The sequence below is a fragment of the Alosa sapidissima genome, chromosome 6 (genome assembly GCF_018492685.1).
Source record: "Alosa sapidissima isolate fAloSap1 chromosome 6, fAloSap1.pri, whole genome shotgun sequence".
Lineage (NCBI taxonomy): Eukaryota > Metazoa > Chordata > Actinopteri > Clupeiformes > Clupeidae > Alosa > Alosa sapidissima.
Window position 1 is genome coordinate 27,022,207 of NC_055962.1, and position 18,778 is coordinate 27,040,984.

Here is an 18,778-nt window from a genome sequence, read left to right on the forward strand (position 1 = left end):
ACAAATAATGACCCTCCACTCCACTTTCCTTATGCCGTTTATTTGTACTCAGTAGAGAGGGTATATGAGGTGATGGAATCTGCATTCAGTCATGGCAAATGCATGCTGAATGACTTTGTCAAATGTTTCAACAATTAAATGGGATTGGATTATTGAAAGTATTTGTCAGACTTTGTCCACCAAAAGGATATCTATGGGAGGGTATTTAGTGTGAAAAGTGTGCCTGCCTTTGAGCATGCTACTAAAAGCCTGGCTCTGTGGTTTAGGGAGTGTACACTAAGATAAAGCGATTAGCATTTCAGCAGAACAGTTTTATTCAGACAGAATGGTCTTTTATACGACTTCTTTTTAGTGTCGTAGACCATGAAATGCATGAATTGGTGACCGGATTAAAGCAGCAATGTAATCTAGTGTGTAAGAGCATTGCATCGACATTAAAACGACCAACACAGTACAAATACAAAGAAAATGCATGTCATCATCTAAACTATGGGCGCATGTCTGAGATGATATGTATGTTGCCTGACATGCACTTTATGTTGGTAAATATGCACTGACTATTTGCACTGTTGCTCAAATACAAATGTGCTTTGTTAATCTGAACAGCCTAGAGTGTAGTTTTATATATATTTTTGCCGTGGTAATGGTCTTAATTTTTATTCTTAGAGGTCTTAAAAAGGTCTTAAAAGTCATTAAATTTGTTGATCAAAAATGTGCAGATACCCTGTTGAGGTACCCCGAGCTGGCCGTACGCGCCCATAGTTTAGATGATGACATGCATTTTCTTTGTATTTGTACTGTGTTGGTCGTTTTAATGTCGATGCAATGCTCTTACACACTAGATTACATTGCTGCTTTAATCCGGTCACCAATTCATGCATTTCATGGTCTTGCTGTGTGTACAATACAATGTAACAATTTGGTTTCGTCCCTGTTTGCTAAAGAGGCTATGTAGCACAAAACAATAACAATGACTAGCCTGCTAATGGCCCTCGTGGCTCGAGAGAAACGCGACAGCACTTGTTGAAATTGAAATAGGCGAAATTGAGTTAACAAATGTTTTTATTATTAATTCACATTGACCATACCCAACAAGGGAGAATGAGGGACATGATCTTGTGTTGTAGACAAATGTCCAGCACTAACGAGACAGCTGCTGCCCTGGTGGCATCCATGTTCTTCTCAAAAAGACTACAAACCCCAGCGTTCGTGCTAGCAATTTGTCGTACGGGTGGCACATTAAGTCAACTCATAAGAAGTGCAAGTGTTTGATTCTGTGTATGTGTACATGTGCACATTGTGTGTTTTCTTGTGTGTGTGTGTGTGTGCAGGGATTAATACAGTATTTCTAATACATGTACTGGTATTTAAATTATGTATTTCAAATACAAAATACTATTTTGTCATTTGTATTTGATTGAGATGATGAAAATGCCTTCATATTTTGTATAAAAAAACTTCAGTGTTGTGTATTTTTGTAATTTTATTTATCTGTCAAGACAAGTGATGAGTGTCTGTAATAAAACTAAATATTTGGGTCGCTACATTACAGATCAGTTATCAGTATAGTCTGCTCCGCATATGCAGCGGGGGAAATAAGTATTGAGCACGTCAACATTTTTTTTCAGTAAGTATACTTCTCAATGTAAAAGTACACATTTGAACAGGTACACAATAATTTACCTGAAGTCTATTTTAAGTGTTTTCAGGTATGTGTGTGGGTTTTACCAATTACATGTAGCTTGCATTAGCAAAATGTGCTTGCATTTTGAATAGAAATGTTTAATGATAACAGGAGATTTCACTTTTAAACAAAGTGTCTAATGTAAGACATTGTGTGTAGTGTTTCACAATAAGTGTGTTGCAGAATTGCAAATAATGTGTTTAAGCTATGGTTACACAGTGTTTAAGGTACCGGTATGCTACAAGAAGTTTAGGTGTTGAGGCTTTGGTCTAAGCATTTGTTTTTAGTGTGTAAGCAATGGGCAAGAACTGTAAATGTTGTTACAAACCAGCAGTGTGGAGACATGCAGTTTCAGTCTACTGCAATAGCTTAAGCAATTGTTGCATGGTTGATTGATAGATAGATAGATAGATAGATAGATAGATAGATAGATACTTTATTGATCCCCAGGGGAAATTCAAGGTCTCAGCAGCATACAGACAACACAAACACATTCTTTAACAGCAGAAAGAGTAATTTAAGTATATAATATAAAAACACAACTAAGCAATAAGGACAGTAGAAGATAAAGAATATGCTAAATATACAAAAATACAAATTATACTAACTAACACTTAATCTAAATCAATTCTAAAAACAGTATCCACATAGTGGTGATTAATCAGTCAGAGGCGCTTGCAATGACTGAGGCAGGGACTGAGCCTGTGATTCTCTGTGCATAGTAAGGTATGGTAAGGTGCTCTAAGGTGCTCTGTGTGAATGAGTGTCATGGTGGTAGTGCAATGGTGATAGTGCAAGTGAGTAAGTCCAGCAGTGCAACAACGCAGAAATAAAGTAAAGTAAAGTCTATATATCTATATATTTAACTATTTAAGAAAATGTATAAGTGTGGCCACAGTTCGGCTGTGGCATGGAGGGGGGGTTATGCATATGTGCTAATGTGCTAATATAGCACGCAAACAGTGAGGCATAAAGACAGTGGTAAAAGTGGCTAGTGGACAGACAGTATCCAAACATGGAGGGGGTGAAGAGGCAGACAGACTATGCAGAGACGTCTATCTCTCCTCTTCCCTTAAGTGAGGCATTGAACAGTTCAATGGCCCTGGGGACAAATGACTTTCTCAGTCTGTCAGATGTGCAAGGCAGTGAGCGAAGTCTCCAGCTGATCAGGCTCTTCTGCTTAACAATAGTGCTGTGGAGTGGGTGACACTCATTGTCCAAGATGTTGATCAGTTTGTTCAGGGTCCTTTTGTCAGATAGTGAAGTGATGCACTCCAGTTCAGCTCCCGCTACAGAACCAGCTTTCCTTACCAGCCTGTCAAATTCGCCCCGCATCCTTCTTGTGCTTCCTCCCCAACATACTTCTGCATAGAAGAGGACGCTGGCAACAACAGACTGGTAGAACATCCTGAGGAGCTTACTGCACACATTGAAGGACCGCAGCCTCCTCAGGAAGTACAGCCTGCTCTGCCCTTTCTTGTAGAGTGCATCAGTGTTGGCTGACCAGTCCAGTTTATTGTCCAGGTGGAGACCCAGATACTTGTAGGTGCTAACCACCTCCACATTGACCCCATCAATGTGGACTGGTAGCAGAGTGGGCTTAGACCTGCGGAAATCCACCACCATCTCCTTGGTCTTTGAAGTGTTAAGTTGAAGATGATTGAGTTTGCACCATTGCACAAAGTCCTCCACCAGGCTCCTGTACTCCTCCTCCTGCCCGTTCCTGATACACCCCACAATTGCAGTATCAATTGTGACAAACTGACAATAAAGATCACTGACTAGTGGAATGGGCATTTTGTTATAACGTTTTACTGATAACGTTCACTGATAACACTGAAGGTACGAAAAATACTTGAATAACTCTTGCATACCTTTCCTTACAGTGGAGACCCTTGATTATTCACTCTCTCTAAACATTGGGAATTGTCTTTAGGTAAAAAAAACAGACAGATGCCTTACAAGATGGGAATTTTCTTCACTTGTTCACAAAATGCTAAAATCAGACAGATGTCTTCCAAGCAGTAGCAGCTCCCTTCCAGTTGATCCTGTGAATGTGCAGATATTACATGTTGACTTTATTAGTGTGAATAGGTAAATATGAAACAGATTGGAATGCTTCCTTGTCTTCTAAAGTGCATAGAACTGATAAAACCAGTCAAATAAGTGAACTGATCCAGATATGAGATTTGTGTGTGTGGTTAGCGTTAGAGGGCTCTTATTGGTGAACAGTGGCAGTGCCTCCTCCAGCCTCTGCTCTTAAAAGCATCACTGTGCTGGAGAAGAGAACACTTCCTTCAGGAGGACTGAGGAGCACAGCATCACCTGCATCTGGACCACAGCATCACCTGCAGCTTTCCCTGAGTTTAGGTAAGGCCACTGATACTTGCTCCTCACACAAACTCAGTCTTAACACACACATTATAACATAGCCCTTATCTTATCTTAGATATTATATACCATGGTGAGACATTAGACATTTCTCAAATCCATACTTATGTCATACATTCAGAAATGCATTAGATTATGCCATCATTTTCTCAGGCTTTTTTAATGTGTGTGTACTGTATGTGTGCCACACGTTTAGTTTTCATTAGGGCTACCATCATCTCAGTTTGCATTAGGTGGAACAACTGCGTGTGTTGAGCATGAAGACTCCCGGAGCTGCTGGTCTGGTTGCTGTGGGCTGGTCTGGTTGTGGTTGCAGAGGAGACCTGCCAGCCCAACATCTACACTGAGGTGAGGGGGATTAAAACTCTGGTGGCGGAGCACAGAGTGGAGCTTGCAAACACTACGAAACAAGTGGAGGCCTTGGAGAAGACAGCAGAGACTCTGGAGACCAGGCTGAGAGCGAGTGAGAAGACAGTAGAGGAGCAGGGAAAACAGCTGAAGCAGCTCAAGAGTGAAAATGAATGTGAGATAAATCTGTTTCTGTCATCGATATTTATTCTCAGATCTAGGATCTAGGACGTATTTTTCTTCTGGTATTTACTTTGCTTTTAGTTTACTTATAGATTTATGTATCATTTTCTCTGTATCTCTCTCTCTCTCTCTCTGTGTGTATGTGTGTGTGTGTTTATTGGTGCAACCCTCAGATCAGGCAGTGAATCTGAACCTCACGGGGAGCCAGGTGAAGATGCTTTTGAGGGAGAGAGAGGAGAGTAGAGTGTCTTTCTCTGCCTCCGTTTATACATCTGGTGGTGGATACACAGGACCCTTTCAAGCGCTAACGACTGTGGTCTTCAAACATGTCACCATTAACATCGGAAATTGCTACAACCCAAACACAGGTACTAGAGGGCTGGTAGACTTGCTGTTGGCTCCATGTTCACCTGTTTTCCTGTAGATGCATTATAGGCATGGGGTTCATTTAATTCCCTCGCTTGTAGCGAAAGGAGAGCACAGTCACCTCACCTGGCCTTAAACCCAGGTCTTTGGGGTACCAAACCTGCAGCTTGACTGCAACTCCTAGAAACCAGGCTCGGTGGTATGGCAGAGTGAAGGTTGAGTATTATAATAATAATAATAATAATAATAATAATAATAATAATAATAATAATAATAATTAGGGCTGTCAATCGATTAAAAAATGTAATCAAATTAATTACATACTCTGTAATTAATTAATCTAAATTAATCGCATATATAATTTTTGCTGTGAAAGTATTTTAAATATTTAAATTAAAATGAGTCATTGAATAATCAGCATTAGTGACATTAAAGTTCAAAAACTCTTGTATTATTATTTTCACTGTTCAAATAATGGCCATAATAATCTATGATATGACCTAATATTCTGAGGAAATTAATTTAAAAGTGCTTCGGGAAGAAGTTTTTTTTCGCATACAAGGCATTTCAGGCCACAGATATAACCTAGGGGACACAGTGAAAATAAATTAACACTCCCCTCAATGTCAACACTATTTTTTTGCGTTGATGTGTGACTTTAGAGTTAACGAACTCCAGTGATATGCAAATTCCTTGCTGCAGACATTGCAGAGGGCTTTATTTTAATTTAAATTGTATTTTTATTAACACCATCAGGCTGTTTTTTAAAAGTAAATGTTCCAATCAATGATCTAGGCAGCACATTTTCTTCTCTCTTCTTCATTTTACAGTCTAATGCAGTGGTTCTCAACCTTTTTTCAGTGATGTACCCCCTGTGAAATATTTTTTCAGCCACGTACCCCCTAACCAGCGCAAAGCATTTTTAGTTGAGAAAAAAGACTTAAAACAGAGCACTGTGCCATCAGTGTCTAATTTATTCAACTTTGGAACTGATAAACACATACACATACAACGTATATTTTCCTGAAATATTTATGAAATATTTTTTTTGTATGCATTGGAAATAGTATTTTTGCATGGATTCTACTTTTTAAATATATGTATATTTTAACCCTTAGTACCCTAAGCTGTTTTTAGGGCATTTTCACTACATTTATTCATAAGGGTTTATTCTGGTCATTGTAAGTGCCACTCACACATATTATATATTGTTTTTTTTTCCCCCCGGCTGAATCTAGGCTATCCAGATCTGCCATGATTATTTTGATTTTTAAAGTATTAAAGTATAAAAAGTGTATTATAAAAAATCATATATTTTGACATGTATCTCACCACAGCAAGCTCATAGCTCTACATGCATTTAATGTGTGTGTAGGGCAGACTGTCCTGAATCTGGCAATATCATTGCCATGGTGGAGGGATTCTCTGGGGATGAGCAATTTACAGATGTGGTGTGCGCCCAGGCCGGATTAACCATTAGGGCAACTGGGCACTTGCCCAGGGGCACGGGACCAGTAAGGGGCCCTGGGCACAGTCAAAATATTACTTTCGATCACGTTACAAACGCAGTACTCACTTCCCTAATTTTATGCAGATTTTGCAACCCATTCAATCAAAATATTATGTTAAATTACGTCAAAAACAGTGTCTGTAGCTGTCTGCCGTCAGTCAATGAGCAAGGGCGAGCTATCACATCGAAACATTTCATAACATCCAGACTACGCTATAGTCGTCATGTTGAGATGTCATTTTAGCTAACGTGGTTAGCGTTTTCTCGGACGCAATTGAGCAGTTAGTCCACACTTCATCAACCCACAAACATGAAATCTACTTCTGTCCAAACTTTTGAGACTAAATTAAGTTTTTAGTGTAGCGCAGTAAGCACAAGCATAATTGTGTGGCTTTACGCACAGCGAGGGCATTCGTGTTTGTTAATGCCTGGTACAGATTGCAATCTAATGCAGACAAGGCTTACATGCTAAGAATATTACTGTACACATGTTTTGACAACAGAGGAAGCTAAAGGTGATAATATCTGTTACGTCCCTCCACTACCTGTGGTGGTGCTGTTTCCTCATTTAATGTTTGACTGCTCGGCAGTATGTTTTTGCTTTCTGATTGTGTGCAGGTGTGACCTGTAATGAGTGGGCGGAGCCACAACCTTTAAAATCTAGGCACCCCAGACAGTCCACGGAGACTTGTGTTTTGGCTACCACGCTGAGTATTGGTCTTCCTGCGTTGTTCCTATTGTGTTATAGTTAAACTCCCATTTTCTGTTTTGTAATTTACCTTATTGTTTAATAAACCCCTAGACTAAAACAAGCCCTATTGACTTTTTCGGTCATTCTATGTTATGGCCAGTGCACCTGGCCATAACATTTGGGTCCTCGTCCGCTCTTTAGAGATTGTTAGGAAGTAGCAGGAAATTTTGAGTGCGACTTTGGGTGAGTACCATAATTTTTTCTGGGTAGAGGAGCGTGCACCTCAATTTAGTAAGCCGCCGGGCAGACACTGAGTCTGCCACTTTATTATTTTAGTTTCATTATTTTTGGTGGTGACCCTTAGTTGGTACGTTTCGGAGGTTGTGGTAGGCTGCGCAATCGGTCTGCTATGTCCTCACGGGTTCAACGTTCAAAGTACACCAGGTAGGGGAACCACTGAAGACTAGAGAGGCTAAGGGCTAGTCCACACGTACGAAACCGATCTTTTTTTCCTCCGTCTTCCTTGAAACCGCATCAAGAATATTTGCGTCCAAACGGATCCATCTCAACACGACTCAACACGTTACTTCATACCACAGGCCTATAGGTGGCACTGTTTCTTTACAGAAATTGACCAAAGTTTGTGTGCTTTACAAACAGACAGAATAGGCTATGACAAAATGGCTAGTGCAAGGAAACTAGAATTGTTTGTGTGGACTGATGGTGAACTGTCAACTGTAGTCAACTGTAAAACTAATAAACTTTATTTTACGGTTTGTGAAGGGTGCAGTCCCGTCCTTTATTTGGCTAACGCAGGTAGGCCTACTAATCACCTTTACTTTCTTTGGTTGTAGGATAGTCCGTGATTCACATTAGTTTTGGCTATCACCGCAATTAGGCTACTAAACGCAAGGCTTACCCAAGTTCTAGGGTATTCTGTCGCCACATTTATAATATTGCTATAAAACCTTCGTTAGTAACAGTCAATACGTTTGCCTGTGTAGCCAGTTTACCTTGTTTCTGTCTTTCCCCCATGTCTCCCTGTTTTCCCTACATGTCCCACACTGGCCTGCTCCCGCTAACTAAGGGGGCGTGGTGATTAGTTACACACCGGAGTTCGTTCGCACTGATTACTGGCCGGACAGTATAAAACCACCCAGGTACGAAGAAGCGTTGTAAGCTCTGCCTGTTTAACCCCCTAGCGTGTCGGATTTAGTCATCAGGTATGTTGCAATACTCCCGTTTGCTGCCAGACTAATAACATGGTTTAATCAATGTTTGTCTTCACCTGTAGCTTCGTGGTCACCGGCTAGTCTGCTCCTGCTGCCCGTGTGTTAGACACCATCCCTTATTCATTCTACAGGTATGCACCTATGTTTGTCTTAAATCTCTCGTAGTTTATTTTCTGTTTTGAGTCGTAACACTTTCTCTTGTATGCCTGTAGCTGAACGTGGGTGAGTGCTCCCCATACGGTGCTTTGTGCACTAATCGTAGTTACGAACATAGGTATGTACGATGCTTGCTTTGATGGGTAACTTTTTAGGCGGCAGTAGAAGGCTTTATGTTCAATGTCTTTTCTGTCCTGTCCAGGTAGCGCGGCCTTTTCCATCTACGCGGGGTGCATAGCGTGGGTCGTGCTGCTGTCTTGTCTGTAGTTATTTTATTTTGGTGTAGCCTAATTGTGTGCGGTTTTTCAAGTACGTTCTGTGTTTTTTCTTTTTGTGGGCATTAATTTAGTGTCTACGTCTGCCTGTGTTTGGGTTTATTTGGCGTTTATGTCAGCCTGCATGTTGCTTGCCGCATTAGTAGAGAGGAACGGGGCATAAGTGGCATATGCTTCATCCTGGTAACTGCTTAGGTTCTGTCTGGTGCTGGCTGTCATTTGCGTGTGTTTGTATTTCTTTTGTCCTGGTGTGCCTGCATTATCTACCATAACGTCTGTATTGGCTGACTGTATTTTTGCCCCCCCTTGTGGTGCTGTTTTATTTGTTTGTTTGGCAGATGTGGGGCCCTCTTTGAGGGAGGCTAGTCACCTGGTGGTGGGACCCTGTAGCTGCACATTTGTGGTGTCATTGTTGCTTGCGGTGGGCTGCTGTGTCACTGGTAAGTCACTTTCTTGCAGTGTGTATGCACGTGTGATGGCTGGAACTTAGAACACACCTCCAGTTAGTCTGTCTCCCTCAGGTAAGCCCCCATCTGCTGTATCTTTTTAGCTCCAGTGGAGCCTGGCCCCACTTTAGAAATCACCTGTTCATATTGTATCATAATAAAAGAACAATAATAAATATTTTTGTACTTTCATAACCTCTGACTCGTTTCAGGTATTATTGCAGGACACTCCTCCTCCCCCCCCCCCCCCCCCCCTTATGATTTGACTGGAATTCACGTTGTCTGCTTGGTGCTTTTGGACCTGTGTCAAACCTTCCTTAGCAAATTCTCTTAAAGAAGTCCCAGGGTACTAAGCCCAGGGTGGCGTAGTCGGGCTACTGGGAGTGGCTTATAGCCTCTCTCTTTCCCTCCTTACTGCTCTGGTCACAATCTGGCGCAGTCGGCAGGATGCACAATAAAGCGTAAACGTGAATTCCATGATATATTGTTTAGGTTGTGAAACCACTTTTTGTATTGGTTGTGTTTGGTTTTTGATTGTGTGGTAGGTTAGGGTAGATAAAGACAAGACAGCAGCCGACCAGAAGACGGCGGATTGGGACCCTTCTGCAGTCTGGACCTCTGGTGGTAGCCCCCCCCTCATTTTGCTCCTGTGATTATTCTCTGCAGTAGGTTACTGTAGCAGATATGGAGGAAGAAATGCAAGAACTCAGAGACATGGTCGCTCAGCTTAAGGCTGACAATGAACGACTGCGCCAGGAGAGGGCTGCTGCAGGGGCTAACACTACTGCTTCTACCTCCACAGCCACCCCTGATGCACCAGCCCGGCTAGTGCCTCCACCTGTGATTCCGGGTCCACCAATGGAAAGACTTGTGTTTATTCCTCGAGATAAGAAATGTCCTACGTTTAGGGGCGGGTCAGGTATTAGCGTTGATGAATGGGAGGAAGAAGTGTGGGCTTGCATGAGGGCTCGTCATCTCTCTACAGTGGACCAAGCTTTCTTTATATTTGATCACTTAGAGGGGGATGCGAGGGAGGAGATTAAATATCGCCCTGCCATTGAACGGGAGGACCCAGTGAAGGTACTGTCTATATTGCATGAACTGTATGGCTGTTCCCAATCTCATGTATCCCTACAGGAGGCATTCTTTTCGAGAAAGCAGCAGGATGGAGAGGGTCTGCTGGAGTTTTCCCTGGCGCTGATGAACCTTATGGGGAAGGTTAAACAGGCTGCACCACATGCTGTAACTAACGCAGAGGTAATGTTACGCGATCAATTTATTGAGCATGTTTATGATGGTTCCCTCCGCAGAGAGCTTAAACAATTGGTGCGGCGTCAGCCCACATCTACACTGTTAGAGGTGCGCACCGAGGCTTTACGATGGGAGCGGGAGGGTACGCCTGGGGGTGCACGAGGCCGCAGTCATTCGATGCCATCCGCCTACGGTCTCCAGTATAAGGTTCAGGGGGACTCACAAACAGTGACCAATACATCTCAGGGCTCTGAGCTAGCGGAGCTTAAAGACATCCTTAAGAGTCAACAGGGACAGCTTACTCAGTTAGCTCAGAGTATCGCTCTCCTACAGGAAGGTCAGAGGCGCACTAGGCCTTTTCGTGAACATAACTTAATATGTAGGAGGTGCCAGCGCCCTGGTCATTTCGCTAGAGAGTGTAATGAGGAGCAGGTTCCTTTTCGACCCCGGTCCGCTTCTTTAGCATCCGCTATGGATGGCACTGCTAGACCCACCAGCTCCAATCCGAGGTCGGAAAACTAAAGCCCACTGAGTTGCTGAGTCACAGTTCAGATGGGGCATTTATTGACTCTGGGGTTAGCTCGATGGGGACTGGCACTGTACCTAATCTGATGTCGTCATGTCCTCACCTCGATGTGGTCATGGGGGGGATTACTGTTCCTTGTTTGTTGGATACAGGGTCTATGGTGTCCACAGTTATTGAAAGTTTTTTCTTACAACATTTTAAACCATGGGGTTGTGATCGCTTAAAGTCCTGTCATTGGCTGCAGCTCCGAGCAGCCAATGGCTTAGCGATTCCTTATGTTGGGTATCTTGAACCTGATGTCACTCTGTGTGGAAAGCTCATAACAAGATGTGGGGTGCTAGTGGTGAAGGATCCCCCAGGGGGCTCTAAGGTGCCTGGGGTGTTAGGAATGAACATCATCAGCAAAGGCTATGAGGTTTTGTTTGGCCAACATGGCTCCGCCTTGTTTGATTTGCCTACAGTGGTCCAGGCCCCGAGTCCCATTTTCCAAGCACTGCAGCAGTGTCACCATTCTGTTTCCGTTTCCATGTCCTCTATGTCTGGGGGTAAAGTAAAGCTGCGTGGGGGGCGGGCTGCTCGCATCCCAGGGGGTGTAACTAAGTTTGTCGCTTCAACATGTTCGAACCAGTACTCTGACCTCCCTGTTCTGTTCGAACCCTCAGATTCTGGCTTGCCGGAAGGGCTGTTGACCTCCCCTGCTTTAGTGCGGGTCTCCAGGGGAACAGTGTACATCCCTGTGGTTAACGTAGGGAATACTGATGTCCTGCTATACCCTCACACCATCTTAGGCACTCTGAGTTGTGTGGATGTTGTTAGTCTCCCCAAGGGGGTAGCTGAAGTTCGAGCTGTGGAAGCCACTGCCCAAATAGAAAACTGTTCAATACGGAGTCAGATTGAGTCCCTTGATTTGACTGCGCTTACAGATGCCGATGGGGAACGTGTTCGGTCTCTGCTCTTGAGCTATGAGGACATTTTCTCTGCTCATGATGGCGACCTAGGTTGCACTAGTCTCATTTCTCACGAAATTCCTGTGACCGACGAGATTCCAGTTAGGCAGCGTTACCGACGGTTGCCTCCTTCTGAGTATGATGTTGTAAAATCTCACATTAATCAGTTACTGGAAGCACAGGTCATTAGGGAGAGCTGCAGCCCCTATGCCTCACCCATCGTTCTGGTCCGGAAGAAGGACGGCAGCCCACGCTTATGTGTGGATTACCGGCAATTGAATGCCAAAACCCGTAAGGATGCCTTCCCACTTCCCAGGATCGAGGAATCTTTGGATGCATTGTCAGGTGCTTGTTTGTTTTCGACAATGGACCTGGCAAGCGGGTATAATCAGGTCCCAGTGTTGGAGAGAGATAAGCCAAAGACCGCTTTTTGCACACCCTTTGGGCTTTTTGAGTACAATCGCATGCCCTTTGGGCTGTGCAATGCTCCTAGCACGTTCCAACGGCTCATGCAAAGGATTTTCGGAGACCAACATTGCCAGTCGCTACTATTGTATCTTGACGATGTGGTAGTTTTCTCATCTAACACCTCCCAGCATATTGACCGCTTAGAAGTAGTATTGCAGAGGCTGCAGAGGGAAGGGCTGAAGGCAAAGCTAGAAAAGTGTGCCTTCTGTAGGCCAGAAGTTGCCTACTTGGGCCACGTCATCTCTGGGGCTGGTGTCTCCACTGACCCAAAGAAAATCGAGGCCGTAGCCAATTGGTGCCGCCCCAGTCAGGTGTCTGAGCTTCGTTCTTTCCTTGGCTTTGCAAGCTATTACCGCCGCTTTGTAGAGGGTTTTGCGAAGTTGGCGGCACCCCTGCATAAGCTGGTGGCGGAGCTGGCTGGAACAAAGTCTAGGAGAGGGTTGAGGCGGGACTTCACAGTGGCTTGGAGTGAGGAGTGTGAAAGAAGTTTTGAGAGCCTAAAGACCAGACTCACTTCTGCCCCTGTGTTGGCTTATGCTAACTTTTCGTTGCCCTTTATCCTGGAGGTGGATGCCAGTTATGGTGGTCTGGGGGCAGTCCTCTCCCAGGAGCAGGAGGGCAGGGTTAGGCCAATAGCATTCGCCAGCCGAGGTCTACGACCCCCAGAGAAAAACATGGTGAACTACAGCTCCATGAAACTGGAATTCTTGGCCCTCAAATGGGCCGTTACAGAGAAGTTCCGGGAATATCTGCTGGGACACAAGTGTGTCATTTACACCGATAATAACCCGCTCAGCCATCTCGCCACTGCTAAGCTGGGGGCAACAGAGCAGCGGTGGGCAGCTCAGCTTGCCTTATTCGATTATGAGCTCCGATATCGCTCAGGCAAGAGCAACACAAATGCAGATGCCCTTTCCAGGCAACACTTGGAAGTGGGCCCAAGTGGGCGAGATGTGGTGGTTCCCTGGACTTCCGTACCTACTCACCTGCAGCAGGTAGTATCTTTACCACCGCCCACTCAGTTCAGCCACACTGTTATGTCTGTTTTTCCTTCTCACTCCACATCAGAGCTTTGTGCCTTGCAGATGGCGGACCCTGACATTCACCCGGTACTCAGGCTCTGGAAGCAGAAGAGGCGGCCTAATCACATGGAGCGTCGGCAACTGTCAACCTCTGCCTTAGCCCTCCTGCGCCAATGGGACCGGTTGGTCCAGGAGCATGGGTTGCTGTATCGCAAGATCTTCCGCCCAGATGGGGGAGAGGAGATTCTCCAAGTCATTCTGCCCGCCTCCCTGAGACCAGAAGTAATGACCCAGCTCCATCAAGACCACGGCCATCAAGGGGTGGAACGAACATTGGAGCTGGTTCGTCGGCGGTGCTTTTGGCCTGGCATGTCTGCGGAGGTCAAGCGATGGTGCCAAGAGTGCAGTCGCTGTCAAGTGGCCAAGGACTCTAGTCGGGGAGCTCCAACTTATATGGGTCATCTGTTAGCGTCACGCCCGAACGAGATCCTGGCGGTTGACTTCACTGTCTTAGAACCCTCGCGCAATGGGGTGGAGAACGTCTTGGTTCTTACCGATGTCTTCACCAAGTATACATTAGCAGTACCGACACGAGACCAGCGTGCTTCTACGGTGGCCCAGGTTTTGGTGAACGAGTGGCTCTTTAAGTTTGGTGTGCCAAGTCGCCTTCATTCTGACCAGGGACGCAGTTTTGAAGGTGCCCTTATCCAGCAGCTTTGCAACCTGTATGGAATTACCAAGTCCCGTACCACTCCCTATCACCCAGCTGGCAACGGGCAATGTGAGCGGTTTAACCGAACCATGCACAATTTGTTGCGCACGTTGCCAGACTCCAGGAAGAGGGACTGGGCCTCCTGTCTTCCCCAACTGGTCTTTTGTTATAACACCACACCACACCAGTCGACAGGAGAGTCCCCCTTCTTTCTTATGTTTGGTCAGGACCCTCGGTTGCCAGTTGACTTTTTGCTGGGTAGAGTACGGGAACCAGAGGTCGGTACGGTGCATGACTGGGTCCGGGAACATCAAGTCAGGCTCCAGGTTGCATTTGATGGAGCCCAGGAGCGCCTGGCCACCAATGCTGCTCGACGGAAAGGGCGCCACGACCAGCATGTGAAAGAAGACCCAATACCAGAGGGCCAGCATGTGTACCTTCGGGACCACGGGATAAGGGGACGCCACAAGATCCAGGACCTCTGGTGTTCAACTGTGTACCAGGTATTAAAAGCACCTAAAGTTGGCGGGGCTGTCTACACAATCGCACCTGTCGATGACCCAAGCAAGGTCCGGCACGTCCACCGCATCATGCTGAAGCCTCAACTTAGGATGGAGCCTCGCAATACCCCCCAAGAAGAGCAACCGCTCCAGCCACGGCCACATCCAGAAGAAGATTCTGGAGAAGGTCTGTGGGTTCAAGTGACTGAGCCCCCCCCTCCACTTGCAGGAGAGGGCCCAACTGCACCCTCTTCGGTATACCCCTCCACCACAGAGGCTGTAGTTCCTGTCCCATTCCAGGTTGACCGGGAACCATGCTCTTTGAGGCTTGGTCCTATGGATGGTAGGCGTCCTGTTCCACCTGCACAGGTGCCAGCGGACCTGCCACCTCCAGTCCTGACCCCTCCCCCTGGGTTGTCGACATCTCAAGACGAGAACAACTCTGACAGCAATGAAACTACCCTTAGGAGGACTGCCCGAGGCACGGCAGGGCAACACTCCAATGTCCACCACCTCCCCCGTGGCGTATAGAGGCAGAGTAATGTGATTGCAAGCTCTCCTTGACCTATGTCTTGGCTAATCGGAGTTCCTCTCCGATCTTAAGCTGTTGCCCATTTTCCAGTTAGCCTGTTTATCGTCGGGGCGACGATAAAGAACAAGGGGGTAGATTGTAGCCAGTTCACCTTGTTTCTGTCTTTCCCCCATGTCTCCCTGTTTTCCCTACATGTCCCACACTGGCCTGCTCCCGCTAACTAAGGGGGCGTGGTGATTAGTTACACACCGGAGTTCGTTCGCACTGATTACTGGCCGGACAGTATAAAACCACCCAGGTACGAAGAAGCGTTGTAAGCTCTGCCTGTTTAACCCCCTAGCGTGTCGGATTTAGTCATCAGGTATGTTGCAATACTCCCGTTTGCTGCCAGACTAATAACATGGTTTAATCAATGTTTGTCTTCACCTGTAGCTTCGTGGTCACCGGCTAGTCTGCTCCTGCTGCCCGTGTGTTAGACACCATCCCTTATTCATTCTACAGGTATGCACCTATGTTTGTCTTAAATCTCTCGTAGTTTATTTTCTGTTTTGAGTCGTAACACTTTCTCTTGTATGCCTGTAGCTGAACGTGGGTGAGTGCTCCCCATACGGTGCTTTGTGCACTAATCGTAGTTACGAACATAGGTATGTACGATGCTTGCTTTGATGGGTAACTTTTTAGGCGGCAGTAGAAGGCTTTATGTTCAATGTCTTTTCTGTCCTGTCCAGGTAGCGCGGCCTTTTCCATCTACGCGGGGTGCATAGCGTGGGTCGTGCTGCTGTCTTGTCTGTAGTTATTTTATTTTGGTGTAGCCTAATTGTGTGCGGTTTTTCAAGTACGTTCTGTGTTTTTTCTTTTTGTGGGCATTAATTTAGTGTCTACGTCTGCCTGTGTTTGGGTTTATTTGGCGTTTATGTCAGCCTGCATGTTGCTTGCCGCATTAGTAGAGAGGAACGGGGCATAAGTGGCATATGCTTCATCCTGGTAACTGCTTAGGTTCTGTCTGGTGCTGGCTGTCATTTGCGTGTGTTTGTATTTCTTTTGTCCTGGTGTGCCTGCATTATCTACCATAACGTCTGTATTGGCTGACTGTATTTTTGCCCCCCCTTGTGGTGCTGTTTTATTTGTTTGTTTGGCAGATGTGGGGCCCTCTTTGAGGGAGGCTAGTCACCTGGTGGTGGGACCCTGTAGCTGCACATTTGTGGTGTCATTGTTGCTTGCGGTGGGCTGCTGTGTCACTGGTAAGTCACTTTCTTGCAGTGTGTATGCACGTGTGATGGCTGGAACTTAGAACACACCTCCAGTTAGTCTGTCTCCCTCAGGTAAGCCCCCATCTGCTGTATCTTTTTAGCTCCAGTGGAGCCTGGCCCCACTTTAGAAATCACCTGTTCATATTGTATCATAATAAAAGAACAATAATAAATATTTTTGTACTTTCATAACCTCTGACTCGTTTCAGGTATTATTGCAGGACACTCCTCCCCCCCCCCCCTTTGGTTATTTAATAAACTTATGATTTGACTGGAATTCACGTTGTCTGCTTGGTGCTTTTGGACCTGTGTCAAACCTTCCTTAGCAAATTCTCTTAAAGAAGTCCCAGGGTACTAAGCCCAGGGTGGCGTAGTCGGGCTACTGGGAGTGGCTTATAGCCTCTCTCTTTCCCTCCTTACTGCTCTGGTCACACCTGCATCAAATCAAATCGCGCATTTGCATTCAGTGTGCTACCAGCTTAACGTGAGTTCTAAGCGTCTTTGTATGCTTATATCTGATTTCACTCGACTGTGAATGCATGTATATATGTTGTAAGACATGTAAAATAAATTAATGACACTGGCACTACGCACAAATTAATGTAGCCTAAACTTACACCGCACTTTCCTAATAACTTAAGTTCTCTCGCGTCACTGACAGTAGCTAGAATGCATTAAAAAACACCGGGGAAAAACAGTGTTCAGTCCACCAAGTCATAAGCTATCGGCGCTGCGCAGCACCAGTTGTGATATTTATCTTACGGAGTGTAATCGTAGGTAATGTCATGTATGAAAACTAGTATTGTTAGGCAATACTATAAGTGCAAGTCCAGCAGGGCTTGAAAACGAAATTATTTTTCAAACGTTCCGTTTCGAACGGTTCAGGTAGGCCTATGTTTAACGTTTTCGTTCTTGCATGCGTTCCGCCACCAACATATCGGTACTGAACCGGTTCGGAACGCAAAATATCGTTCGTTCTTAAAGTTCCGGCAGTGTTTGGCGGGCCTATCAAGTCTATTTTGGTGGACTTTACCTTAGAATAGACATACTCATTATTTCCCCTTGATTTAGCCTATACCGTAGCTATGCCCAAAAATAATAAATCACAGGCGGCATCCAAAAACATTCAGATGGGCTATCCATCCCATAGCTTACAGACTTACTGTAGGCCTAACCTATGCCTATAAATAATTTCTTATCAAAAGTATTTCTGGATACGTGCTAAACTCCTTACCTGGTTGTAGCCTAAGTTTTATCCATATGGAGATCTTCAAAGGCTCGGACCTGTCTGTTGCTGACAAGGCCTATCTCAAATTTCCCGTTTAACTCTTCTACATAGAATAGGCTATAATTGCGCAAACATTTCAAATCCCGACTTTAAAACGACAAGGCGTGGACAGGCAAAATAGACTATTACGCATAGGCTACAAACAATTTCCAAATCAGTTTCAGTAGCCTATGCTACGAGCTGGCCTAAGATCCGAAGTGGCAGACGGATAGGTTACATTACAACAGCAAGACAAAATATACACATTTGGACCAAAGGTCCATTTATTCGTTTTTTTTTTTTTTCAAACTGCAGAAATCAAATTATTAGGCTGTTCGCCTACAGTAGTTGGCTACATAGCGGCTTGTTAGCTCACATTAACAGTGTAGATGCGGGCTTGTTTTTTCGCCCAACCGGAAATAGTCTCCCTGACGTAGGATATGCTTTTGTGAAATGTTATAAAATTTATAGAGAACGAAAAAAAAAACGTTATTAACCGGTTTTGTGGATTTCAGAATAACGTTTCTGTTCCGGAACAGTTGAAGACCATTTTGTTTTCGTTTCCGTTTCCCCTCCTCGTAAAATTCCGTTCGTTTTCGGTTTTCGTTTTCGTTCCTTCAACCGGTTCGGAGCTCTGAAGTCCAGGGCAGCTGAGGTGTGGCGATGACATCATCGATACGCAAGCAGGATGTGCGGTTTCGCTGTCTAAACTAATTCAAACGGGCTACGGTTTCAGATTTCTCCACTCTGGGACCAGGTTTCAGAAAAGTGCGGTTTTGGGCAGTGCGTTTACAGGATTCGTTTGGACGCTCGGCCAAGACGAAGCAAAACCTCTGCGTTTAACCTAAAAAGCGTCTCCGTGTGGACGGGCCCTAAGTTTAGTTTTTTTTGGATAGGTAAGGGGTTGGGGTGAATCTCCCAGTCCTCCGGTACTCCCTTGTATGTCGCTTTAGTGAGTTCATATGAACTATAGTGCACTGCAATAGTGTAGTGTTTAACAGGTTGAGGTTAAGGTTAAAAT

General features: G+C 45.1%; 3 long non-coding RNA genes across 3 annotated transcripts; all 3 read left to right on the plus strand.

Annotated features, from left to right (window-relative positions):
• The first annotated feature begins 3,895 nt into the window (after positions 1 to 3,895).
• LOC121711890 lies at positions 3,896 to 4,478 on the plus strand. Its single transcript, XR_006032478.1, has 2 exons — positions 3,896 to 4,054; positions 4,272 to 4,478. It is a non-coding gene; the product is annotated as an uncharacterized LOC121711890 (long non-coding RNA).
• A 3,747-nt stretch (positions 4,479 to 8,225) lies between these two features.
• LOC121711891 lies at positions 8,226 to 9,501 on the plus strand. Its single transcript, XR_006032479.1, has 3 exons — positions 8,226 to 8,536; positions 8,618 to 8,627; positions 9,175 to 9,501. It is a non-coding gene; the product is annotated as an uncharacterized LOC121711891 (long non-coding RNA).
• A 5,924-nt stretch (positions 9,502 to 15,425) lies between these two features.
• Positions 15,426 to 16,706, plus strand: LOC121711892. Its single transcript, XR_006032480.1, has 3 exons — positions 15,426 to 15,741; positions 15,823 to 15,832; positions 16,380 to 16,706. It is a non-coding gene; the product is annotated as an uncharacterized LOC121711892 (long non-coding RNA).
• The last annotated feature ends 2,072 nt before the right edge of the window (positions 16,707 to 18,778 follow it).